Source organism: Dermacentor andersoni, chromosome 4 (assembly GCF_023375885.2).
Source record: "Dermacentor andersoni chromosome 4, qqDerAnde1_hic_scaffold, whole genome shotgun sequence".
NCBI lineage: Eukaryota > Metazoa > Arthropoda > Arachnida > Ixodida > Ixodidae > Dermacentor > Dermacentor andersoni.
In genome coordinates, this window is record NC_092817.1 from 159,860,368 (window position 1) to 159,872,056 (window position 11,689).

Here is an 11,689-nt window from a genome sequence, read left to right on the forward strand (position 1 = left end):
TTACTGCGATGTCCAATGGCGCGTGCTGTGCATTTATGCGCCTAATACCGTGCAAAAAAGGGTAAATTTCTTCTTGAACTTGAAGCACCACTTCTCTTTGCGCAAAACGATAGCCTGTGTTGGGGACTTCAATTCTGTATTGAAAACCGAAGATAGGTCTACGCGACGCGTAATTTACGACAAAAGCAGCGGTATCATGGCGCAGATCATACACGAATTTGAATTAGAGGATATCGCTCAGTGTTTCGGGGCTGACCGAGAAGTGAGGTACACCCACTTCCAAGGAATAAGTCATGCACGATTACACCGTATCTATCTATCATATCATTTAGTAGAAAAATGCCAGTGCTATGCAGTTACTGCCGTATCCTTTTCTGACCACTGCCTGGTAAAATGCAGGGTGGGCCGCAAGAAAGAACGAAAAGAATTCGTCTGGGAACTGTGGAAAATGAATGCTGAGCTCCTAGGGGATGATACGTTTAACGAAACGGTAGTGAATGCTGTGAATTCTTTTGGAAAAGACAGTTCTACGAAGTTAGGTGAGGCATGGGAGTTGCTGAAGCAAACTATTGAAATCAAGGCAACTGAAAGAAGTAGCGTACTAAGATATGAAGAGAAGGCAAGAGAAAGGGATTTAAAAACATTGCTGGAAAAATGTGTGATGCTCGAATGCATGCAAGCCGGCGCTTATCAAGAAGATATGCGTGCTATTAAGAAAAAGCTCGAGGTTTTCGATGAAGAGCGTTCTCGAGGCGCGCTCGTGCGCGCGAAAGCAGAAAGACTAGAATGCGGGGAAATGCCTTCGAAAAGAGCCCTGGGACTAGAAGAAAAGCGCTCCAGACGGAAGCAGATTGAGGCCATCGAATATAACGAGGTGGTAGTAACTGATATGAATAATATAGGGCGTGCCTTCTTTGAACATTTCCAAAAGCTTTTCGCATTCAGGCTCATCAACCTACAAAGTTTGAAGCAGTTATTTTTGCAGCGAATGCCACAGTTGTCGAGCGAATTTAAAGAAACGTTGGAAAGACGAAACACTGAGCAGGAAGTGATAAAGGCCATCGAAGACCTGAACCCTGGCAAGTCACCAGGTCCAGGCGGTCTTTGTGCCGCTAGGTACAAATCATTCAAAAGCCACCTAGCTCCTATCTTAACCGCACTTTTCAATGAAGCATACGAACTGAAAATATTTCCACCATCGTTTGGTCAGTCCCATACAGTACTAATACCTAAAACAAAAGAGACCGAAAACCTCAAGCAACTTTCCTCTTATAGACCCATAGCGCTTACTAACTGTGGCTGCAAAATACTGATGAAGGTATTGGCACGACGTATGCAGTCAGTCATTAAGGAAGTAGTCGGCCCACACCAGACGTGTGGCATTCGCGGAAGAACCATCTTTACTAACATTCAGAAGATGAAGTGTGTGCTGGAGTGTTGTGACGCCATGTCTGATGCAGTTGCGATACTCCAGCTTGACTTAGAGAAAGCGTTTGATTGCGTTTCTCACGAGCTATTGCTCACCATCTTTGAACATGTTAATTTTGGCTTCGTTATCACTGAGGGGGTGACCATGGCGTACCGGAGTTGCTATACGGGACTTATAAGTAATCAAACGCTGGGGGCCCCCATTAACGGGAAGCGCTCCGTTCGCCAGGGTTGTCCACTCAGCCAACTCCTGTTTTGTGTTTACATAGAAACGCTATGTCAGGCCATCATCGAAAATGAATACATTAAGGGATTTTGTCTTCAAGCAGCAGAGGTGAAGTTGTTGGCATATGCTGACGATGTGGCTGTATGCTGTAAAGATACGCAATGTGTATTGAACACTGTGAGTATTGTCAGACAGTTTGGTAACGTCACTAATAGCTTCGTGAACTGGCAGAAATGTTTGGAGTTTTGGCATGGAAGATGGCGTCCACACCAGACCACTTTTCGAACGTAACCTGAGTCACGATGCCAGTTAAGTACCTTGGAGCACCCCTTGATGCCTACAAGGACAGTAGCGAGTACTGGAAGGAGCGGACAAAAGAACTAAAAGAAAAAGCAGACCTATGGAACGACGGTCACGTGTCAATATTCGCGAGAGCAGCAGCGTGCAACATGTTTCTCGTGACAAAGATCTGGTATGTAATGCAGGTCCTACAGTGCTCTCGGATTAATGTGCAGAAACTGCACCGCGTGTTCGCTGTATTCGTGTGGGGCATCGAGCTGGGAGCGATGCAGCCGAGATAATCTCTTCCGGCGTGTGAAGGATGGTGGTATGGGGTTGGCGCACCACTTCTTGCGTCAACTAGTAAACAGGTTCTTCTATTTTCGAGACACAAATGACCCATTCCTGCGCACCGTTATCCAAATGAGGCTGTCAAGGTCACTTCCCGAATTCGTTGTAGGCACCGAAATAATGCCAGGACTTGTTCCTGGTTTCTTTAGGGAAATAATTCAGAGTGTTTCTTTTTGCGTGTTTGTTTTTCAAGTACATATTTGTGGAGTGTAAAAACGGAACAAGTTATATCGTGATTTGTCTGACAGTGTATTGCTGGTACCTATGTACAGAGCCCCGTACAGTGGAGGCCCAGCCCTAGACGTATTGAAAAGAGTCAAAAAGATGCCAGTTCAACCAGCCACCAGATCGTTCTTCTTTCAATTACATACCGGTACTCTACCCGTTAAAATCTTTCTTGAACAACGTGGGTTCTACATGCCATGGGGAAACCACTGCCTTATATGCAAAAAAACAGAAAGCATTGATCACGTTTTCATCCACTGTTGGGAAGAGGTCTTCTTCTGGGACGTGTTGCAAAGGACTCTAAAAAAGGAGCTACCTATAGATCCCCACGGAATCAGGTTTCTGCCAGTATATGACGATGAAGGTTTCCCTTATGACCTGAGCATGCTTACGGGCCTCAACTGTTTATGGCGCGCAAGAATGGGGGGCTACCATGGTGATCAGGATGCCCGACCGACACGTGTGTACTTTAGCGAATGCATGCAGCGGTATGTAGAAGTACAGAAGTCGCAAAAGCCTGTTCCTGAGTGACTGTCGAGGGTTGAACCCCTGACAGCACTCAAGGAATTTTAATACGACAACGTCGTGCCACAGTAGCGGACGGCAACGAATGCAAATATTACTGTTCTTTGTTCGGTTAGTGTATTCATTCCCTTTTTCTTCTTTGGTCTTTGTGTATATAATTTAAGGAATTTGGGTTGTGGCATGTCGAGGACTGGCAATAAACAGAAAAAAAAAGCGTCGGTGGTTCAGTGGTAGAATACTCGCCTGCCACGCGGGTGGCCCGGGTTCGATTCCCGGTGGACGCAGCTTCCTTTTTTTTGAAAGAAGTTCTGAGATAAAACGGAATGATCCAAACACTGTATAGGAACCGCCCGCAGTGCGTCGGTGGTTCAGTGGTAGAATACTCGCTTGCCATGCGGGTGGCCCGGGTTCGATTCCCGGCCGACGCAGCTTCCTTTTTTGAAAAGAGCTGTGAGATAGAACAGAATGATCCAAACACTGTACAGAAAACTGCCACAGGGCGTCGGTGGTTCAGTGGTAGAATACTCGCCTGCCACGCGAGTGGCCCGGGATTGATTCCCGGCCGATGCAGCTTCATTTTTGAAAGGAGCTGTGAGATAAAAGGGAATGTTCCAAACACTGTATAGGAATCAGCCCCAGGGTGTCGGTGGTTCACATTCTGCTTCCGGCAGCCATGCTGTGCGGATCGTGGAATCATGAGCTCCGTTGGAGTGGCGATTGCGGCCCTTACTAGCCGCGGTAACAGGAACCAAGAAGAAGAAGACTACCCTTTTGTTTTGTCACAACTGCCAACAGGACGCATCGTCACCAATATGGTATTTCTGCATGGCGACGTGCCTTACAGAGTCGAAGATTTCAGGGACGCTCCCGCTCTTGCCGTGATGCTGCCGGAAGTTGTCGCACTCGGTGCCTATCAGATTAACTATGTTTGGGTGGTTACCATGAGCAATGGAGAAGCTACCAAGCGGCTCCTAGCCTTGAAGGAAATGAAAGGTAAGGGGCGTCGCTGCGTCGTAGTGTACCCGCAAGACCGGCAAGTGAAGTTACGCCTTCGTTGCCTTATTCACGGTGTAGCTGACGAGGACATGCGTACAGCGCTAGCCGCTTTTGGAAAAGTGGTAGACGTGCAGCGTGAGCGTTGGCGCATTCCAGGAGTCCACGAGAAGAACTCGACCAACAGGACGGTGCTGATGAAGTTGAAAAGTGGTTTGAAATTGGAGGACCTACCCCACCAGGTACGGGTAGCTGGAGAACTAGCACTAGTGGTCACTCCGTGTCGACCAATGCAGGGCCTTCGCTGTCAGGGCTCGGAACATGTTCGACGTGACTGCAACGTTCCCCAGTGCACGATATGTCGGAGATATGGGCACGAAGGAACTCAGTGCACGCGGTCCTAGGCGACAGCTACCGGGCGGTGTGTGAACGACTACACCGAGCAGCATTTAATGGATGCGACCGAAGCTAAGGAGGCAGCTAAAGGAATCGGAGACCTGGAAACCCATAAGGAGCAGATCAGCGAAAAGACACCGGAAGGCAAGCAAAGCCAGTCGACAACGGAGGCTACAACCAAGCCGCGAGCCGCAGAGACTGAACTCGCAGCAACACTCGCGCCCGCGGATGACGACGTGATGGAAAGCAGTGAAACAGAAGGCTGCCGCGTATGACACGTATGACACGTAAGACGCGTATGACAAAAAGCCAAGCCTCCAACACCAGAGTTAGCCCGGCTGTCAAACGGCCGCTTGAACGGACTGCCGACCAACAGGCGCCGACGGGGAGACGCCTCAGCCTTAAACCACGGCCAAATGTCCAAGCGGAGAGGAAGGCCACCGACGAGCTGCCGAGGCAGCACCAAGACACCGGGCAAACGGGCGGATCCGAAGGCCTCTAGCGGTACGCTAGACGTTAGAGGTAAGCGTCATGCTTCGGGTCCTGTCACCTCAAGTTAAAAACATGGCACAAAATCCGTCATTTAGTTTGACCACGTTAAACATTCGAGGCCTGGCCGCAAAGAAAAAGCGGAACCAAGTGTACAGATTGTTGCCGGACCACGACCTTGACATGTTGGCAGTGCAAGAAACAAAAGTTGAAGGGAAGGAGCAAACCCGAAGCGTGATGCTTGGCTTCACTACTCGTTATTACGTGGCAGTGAGTCACGCGGTGGGCAAGTCAGCGGGATGCCTACTATTTTTGAAAAGTTAACGGGCCTTGTTGTAGAGAATGTTTATTCATGCCGAAGTGGCACATTGATCGTTGTTGATTTTCATTATAGTGAGGTAACTGGAGAGTACTATGTATTTACGTGCCGAACGGTACAGATGAGAGGCACAGATTTTTCTTAGCATTGAGCAGTATCTTTATTTCTTTCTTTATTCAATACTGCAAACCTTTTAGAGGTCCAAGCAGGGTGGCTTAAATGGCAACAAAAGAATAATAACAAAGTTAAAGACATCAAACTGTGGCGAAAGGCAATAATCATTCCAGTCGGTTACAATGCGAGGAAAAAATGAGAACTTGAATAAATCTGTTTGCGCAAAATGTGGCGTCAGGGAATTAGGATGATGGGGGCGTGTATGCCTCGACGTTGAAACCGACAGATACGGAGAAGGGTTAATAGCTAGATCTTGATTCCGAAGCAAGGAAAGAAATCGCAATCATAAATTTTTTCTTCTTTGTTCAAGACATTGGATACCATTAATCTGCATTAATTCAGAGGGTGAGTCATACGGGGAAAATTTAAAGCAAATAAACCTTACAGATTTTTTCTGTACCTTTTCTAGGCGGGTGATATTGTGTTTATTAAACGGGTCCCAGACAACGCCTGCATATTCAAGTTTTGTTCTAATTAGTGAATTGTAAGCAAGTAATTTTACGTTAGGTGGAGAATTTCTAAGATTATGTCTTAAAAAGTATAGTTTACGCAATGCGGAAGAGCAGATGTTATCTATATGTAAATTCCATGATAAAGTGTTGGTAAGTGTGACACCCAAGTACTTATATTTAGTCTCTTTCAGCAAAGGTGACGAACCTAGCCTGTAGTTAAAAGAAAGCGGAGCTTTTTTGCGAGAGAAGTGAAGAAAGACTGTCTTATCAGCGCTAAGTTTCATGTCCCACGTTTCACACCATTCAAAAATCTTAGCAAGAGAGGAGTAAAGACGGATTTGGTCGTTAATTGAAGTTATTTCTTGAAAAAGCACACAATCATCCGCAAACAACCTGATTTGGACATTCGGATCAAGTTCAGTAGTAATATAATTAATATATAATAAAAGCAATGGCCCCAACACACTTCCTTGGGGCATGCCAGAGCCGACCGGAAGGCAACCTGATTGTTGTTCATTAACTGCTACAAATTGGCAGCGATTGCTTAAATAGTTTGATATCCATATAACTAAAATTTCCGGGAGGCCAATGCATCTGAGTTTTAATATTAGTTTCTCATGGGGAACTCTATTGAAAGCTTTACTTAAGTCAAGGAATATTGCATCAATCTGACCGTTCTTATTAAGACACCAAGCGAGTGAATGTATTACTGTCACTAGTGTAATTCCTGAGTATCCTTTTCTAAACCCGTGGTGGAAATTAGAGAGGACTGCGTGCGCATTTAAAAATTCATTACTCCGGTTGGCAATAATATGTTCGATTAGTTTACAACATGATGATGTAAGTAACATTGGACGGTAATATTGTAATAATGCGCGGTCACCTTTCTTGTGTATTGCCACAACCCTGGCTATCTTCCAGTCGCTCGCTAATTGTCCATGAAGTAATGAAATACCAATTAGAATAACTAGAAACTTTGCAACAGATTCAGCATATCTCTTCAGAAACACGTTAGAACGGTTGTCGGGACCACATGTTGATTTAGTTCTTAAATTTAGTAACATAGAAACTACGCCAGGGTATGAAATAAGATTTACATCACAGGGGTGAAAAACTGCGTCATTCGATGGACAAGCACCGGTGAAAGTAGTCATTGAAGTGGTGCGCAATATCCCCGTGATCGGTAACCACGGAACCATCAAGCAAAATTTGCGACACCGGTTTATTTTTTTCACTTATATAATTCCAAATCTTTTTTGGGCCATCTACAATGACATTTGGCAGCACTGCATTAAAATAATGTTCTTTTGAAGAGTGAACTGCGCGTGCAAGACCTTCTTTTAAATTCTTTAAATGACCTAAATGCAAGCGCTGTTTCTTTCGCCGTTTCATCTTTCGCTTTAAGTGACTGCGTAAGGTTGAGTGAGCTTAAGTAACTGAGTAAAGACAAACATGTTCTTATGTTAGGAGATCTAAACTGCGTTTTGAACACTCGGGACCGAAGCAACGCGCACGGGTATAAAGATAGAATTAGCCAGCTATTGTCACGGTTAATTGCGGAATATGATGTAGATGATGTAGCAGAATGCCTCGAAGGAGCGAGAGAAGTGCAGTTTAGGCATTTTCAAGGACTGTGTCACGCTCGCCTTGGCCGCATTTATGCGTCAGTAGAGATATTGCCCTTGTGCACCCAGTATCATGTAGCACCCGTGTCGTTCTCGGACCACTGTCTAGCTAAATGTCTCATTAGAAGTAAGGGAAAAGAAAGCACATTTTCATGGGCTTTGTGGAAAATAAACGTAAAGCTTCTGAGCGACGAACGCTTTATTCAAGCTGTGAAAGAGGCGATAAACGAAATGAAAGAAGAACAGATGCCCATTATTGACGCGCAATGGGATTTATTAAAGCAACATGTAAAAATGGAAGCCATATCTATAGAGTGATCTAGCTGCCTTATGTATGAGGAAAAGTCAAAGAAAGAAGTTTAAGAACGATGTTTGAAAAGCTGGTTAAGCTTGAGTGTCGAGAGCCGGGCAAGCTTAAAGACGACATCCGTAGCATAAAACAGAAACTCGAAGCAGTAGAAGAACGCTATCGGGGAGCGCTAGTGCGGGCCAGAGCCGAGGCTTGGGCTGCCGGGGAGACGCCCACAAAGCAAGCGCTGGGAATCGAGAAGGCACATGCCCGCCGCAAGCACATCGATGTGATAGAAGAAAACGGTGTTGAGATAACAGATACAGAGGGCATAGGCCAAGCGTCTTTTCGATTCTATGAAGGGCTATTTGCCCATAAACCAGTAGATGTAGAAGGTTTTAAAACGACCTTCTTGGAACGCATGCCGCGGCTGTAAGAAGAAAGAAAAGCAGCTCCCGAATCACCGATATCAATAGCAGAAATAGAAAAGGCGATAGATGATCTTAACCCTGGCAAGTCGCCCGGGCCGGATGGTCTGAGCGCGGCATTCTACAAAGCATTCAAACACGACCTTTCCTCTGAGTTGAAAGATGCCTTTGATGAGGCATTTGAGTTGGGAACGTTGCCCTCGTCATTCTCTCAAGCGCACACTCTGCTCATTCCAAAAACAGAACAAAAGGATAAGCTAAGACTTGTGACCTCATACAGACCAGTTTCATTAACTGACTGTGATTAGAAAATATTTATGAAAATATTCGCTAGTAGGCTTCATACAGTTACGACGCAGACTGCGGGATCCCATCAAAACTGTGGTATTAAGGGTCGCTCTATTTTTACTAATATGCATTCTATGAGGTGTGTGCTTGAGTGTTGGGATCCTTATCGGTCGGCTGTCGCAATCCTTCAGCTTGACCTAGAAAAGGCATTCGATTGTGTACCTCATGCCATTTTGTTTGCCATACTTGAACATGTTAATTTAGGCTCAATCATCATGGACGGTACATCAATAGCGTATCGAAACTGGAAAACGCGCCTCATTGTCAACAACAGAGTGGGGGGGCCCCGTTGCGCTCCAGCGGAGTGTGCGTCATGGGTGCGCGGCGAGTCCGCTCTTATTTTGTATTTATATTGAAACGTTATGGCTAGCAATAATTGAAAATGACAGGGTTCATGGCTTTCGAGTGCAGGCGTCGGAGGTAAAGCTCTTGGCGTACGCTGATGATATAGCTGTGTACTGTACGGAAAAAGAGAGTCTGCTGGAGACCGTTGCTGCAGTAAAAAAGTTTGGAGAGATGACGGGGAGCTTTGTGAATTGGGGAAAGTGCCTGAGGTTCTGGCATGGCGAGTGGCCGTCAGCCCCTGACACATTTGCTAACGTGAAATGGGTTGAAACACCAGTAAAGTACCTCGGCGCTACGCTTGAAAATTATAAGAAAACTGATGATTTATGGCTAGAAAAAGGGAAAGAAACACGAGAAAAGACGGAGAGATGGAAAGGTGCACACCTCTAAATTTTCGCCAGAGCGACAGTTCGCAACTTACTTTTCGTTAGCAAATTATGGTACAATGTGTAAGTGTTGTATTGTTCGCGAGTGTATGTGCAGAAGTTGCATCGAGTTTTTGCTGTCTTTATTTTGGCGTCCAGCAGGGAACGCTGTAGCCGCAACGAATCTTTTTCGGTGAGTGAGAGATGGGGGCCTGGGTTTGGCACACCTTTTCGTGCGACAGCTTGTAAATAGATTTTTTTTTTCGTTCGTGACGTCAACGACCCGGTCTTAAGAACGGTGTGTCAAGTGAGACTTTGTTATGCGTCACCAGAGTTTGTTATCAGCAGTGAAATAATCCCTGGTACTGTATTCGGGTTTTAGTAGCGAGTGTCTGTTTTTTGTCAGTGCGGTTTTCGAATGATAATCTGTTCAGTTTAAAAAGAAAGGAATTGTACAGTGACCTGCGTGGTGTTATTTTTCCAGTGCCGATGTACAGAGCCATATACAGTAGAGGTAAAGGTAATAACGTTTTAAAACGCGTAAGAAGAATGCACGTGCAGCCAGGAGTGAAATCTTTTTTCTTCAAGCTTCACACTGGCACTCTAACAGTGAGAACGTTTCCGGAAGGACGTGGGTTTTACATGCCGTGGGGTTCAAACGGTCTGATTTGCAAAAAAACAGAAACAGTTGACCATGTTTTCCAACATTGTTAGGAGGGGGTGTTCTCTTGGGATGTCCTCCAAAGAACCGTAAAGAAAGATTTCCCGTTAGATCCGCACGGCATCAGATTACTGCCGTTAGATAATGAGGATGGGGTCGCACTTGACTTCATCATGCTGACAGGCCTCTACACAGGTCTATGGCGAGCCCGAATGGACGGCTTCTATTGTGACCCAGACGCACGGCCTGCGCGCCTGCATTTCCGTGAACACATGTCCCGGTTTACTGAAGTTCAAAAGGGACAATTTGTTGTACCTGAGCGGCTACCGAGGATAGAAGCATTGGCATTCCTCTAAGAATTTTAATAGAAAAAGTCAGCCAAGTTGTGCTGGCCGCTGTATTACAGCATGTGTCTTTTTTCTCCATGATGCGTGGGATATTTTATTTATTTTTGGTTGTCTTGCTGATAAGATGTAGGAGTATGTGAATATGTCAAGAACTGGCAATAAAGAAAAGAAAGTGCTGGTGGTTCAGTGGTAGAATACTCGCCTGCCACACGGGTGGCCCGGATTCGATTCCCGGCCGGCGCATCATCTTTTTTGAAAGGAGCTGCGAGATAAAACGGAATGATCCAAACGCTGTATAGGAATCAGCCACAGGGCGTCGGTGGTGCAGGAGTCTAGTTCCGACTACCGTACGGTGCGGACGCAGAATGTCTTGCTCCTCATGGGCGGTTTCAGCGGCCCAGCTGAGTTGCGGCATCAGGTTTAACGATACGACAACGCAAGAATAGCAGATAATTTTACCGCAGTTTCCTTCAGGTACGACCCTTACGACTACTGTTTTTTTGCACGCTGATGTAAAGGCAAGGCCATACCATGTGGAATATTTTCGAGATGCTTTAGACCGTCTGCAGCTCATGCCAGCCGTGGCCCTAGGGGCCTATCAAATGAATCACATCTGAGTGATAACATTCAAAGACGGAATAGCCAAGAACAACATTTTGTGACATTCAAAGACGGAAATACCAAGCAGAACATTTTGTAAGCCCCTGGCCTCAGTATTAAGGAGCACCGGTGCGTTGTGATAGACCCTTGCAACCAAGACATCAGGATCAGGGCCCTGGCGCCCTACGCCACTATTAGCGATATATCGAGGGAGAAGTGCCGTGTGGCAGGCTGTAATGACAAGGGTTCTCCCACGCGTTCAGTGCCCGTACGCCTGAAGGCTGGCTACACCGAGGAAAACCTACCACACCAGCTCCACGTCGGTGAAGATCATGCACTAGTGCACGTACCAGGGAGACGCCGCTCTGCCTCCGGTGCCACGGCACCGGTCATATACAGCACGAGTGCCGAGTTCCATGCTGCGGGCTCTGTCGTCGTTACGGCCACGACGAGACCCAGTGTGTGCGAAGCTACGCCAGCGTAACAGGGAATGGTAGAAATGACACCCTGAACGAGCACCTCATGGACCAGACCGATGCGGAGGAAACCACCAGCGGGGGTGGGGATGCATCAAGCTCTGGCGGTAAGCCATTAACGCAACCCTCCTTTAAAAACGCTGAAGGAAATGACGACAGCGAGGACAACAAAGCCAACGAGCTACAAGAAGCAGCAGAAGATGATAAATTCTCCGATAACACAAGCGTTCCTGCGACCGCCATGGAAACCCATGAGTTCGAACCTAATAAGGAATACGCCGATAAAGACGGAGGCAAAAGTGGCACTTCTGCTGTCTCAAACAGGTCGCTTGAACGGAATGAAGACGT

General features: G+C 46.4%; 4 non-coding genes across 4 annotated transcripts; all 4 read left to right on the forward strand.

The window, feature by feature from the left end:
* The first annotated feature begins 3,247 nt into the window (after positions 1–3,247).
* On the forward strand, positions 3,248–3,318 carry TRNAG-GCC (transfer RNA glycine (anticodon GCC)). The gene has a single exon. It is a non-coding gene; the product is annotated as a tRNA-Gly (tRNA).
* Positions 3,319–3,391: 73 nt separating this feature from the next.
* Positions 3,392–3,462, forward strand: TRNAG-GCC (transfer RNA glycine (anticodon GCC)). The gene has a single exon. It is a non-coding gene; the product is annotated as a tRNA-Gly (tRNA).
* A 71-nt stretch (positions 3,463–3,533) lies between these two features.
* TRNAG-GCC (transfer RNA glycine (anticodon GCC)) lies at positions 3,534–3,604 on the forward strand. Its single transcript has one exon. It is a non-coding gene; the product is annotated as a tRNA-Gly (tRNA).
* Positions 3,605–10,437: 6,833 nt separating this feature from the next.
* Positions 10,438–10,508, forward strand: TRNAG-GCC (transfer RNA glycine (anticodon GCC)). The gene has a single exon. It is a non-coding gene; the product is annotated as a tRNA-Gly (tRNA).
* The last annotated feature ends 1,181 nt before the right edge of the window (positions 10,509–11,689 follow it).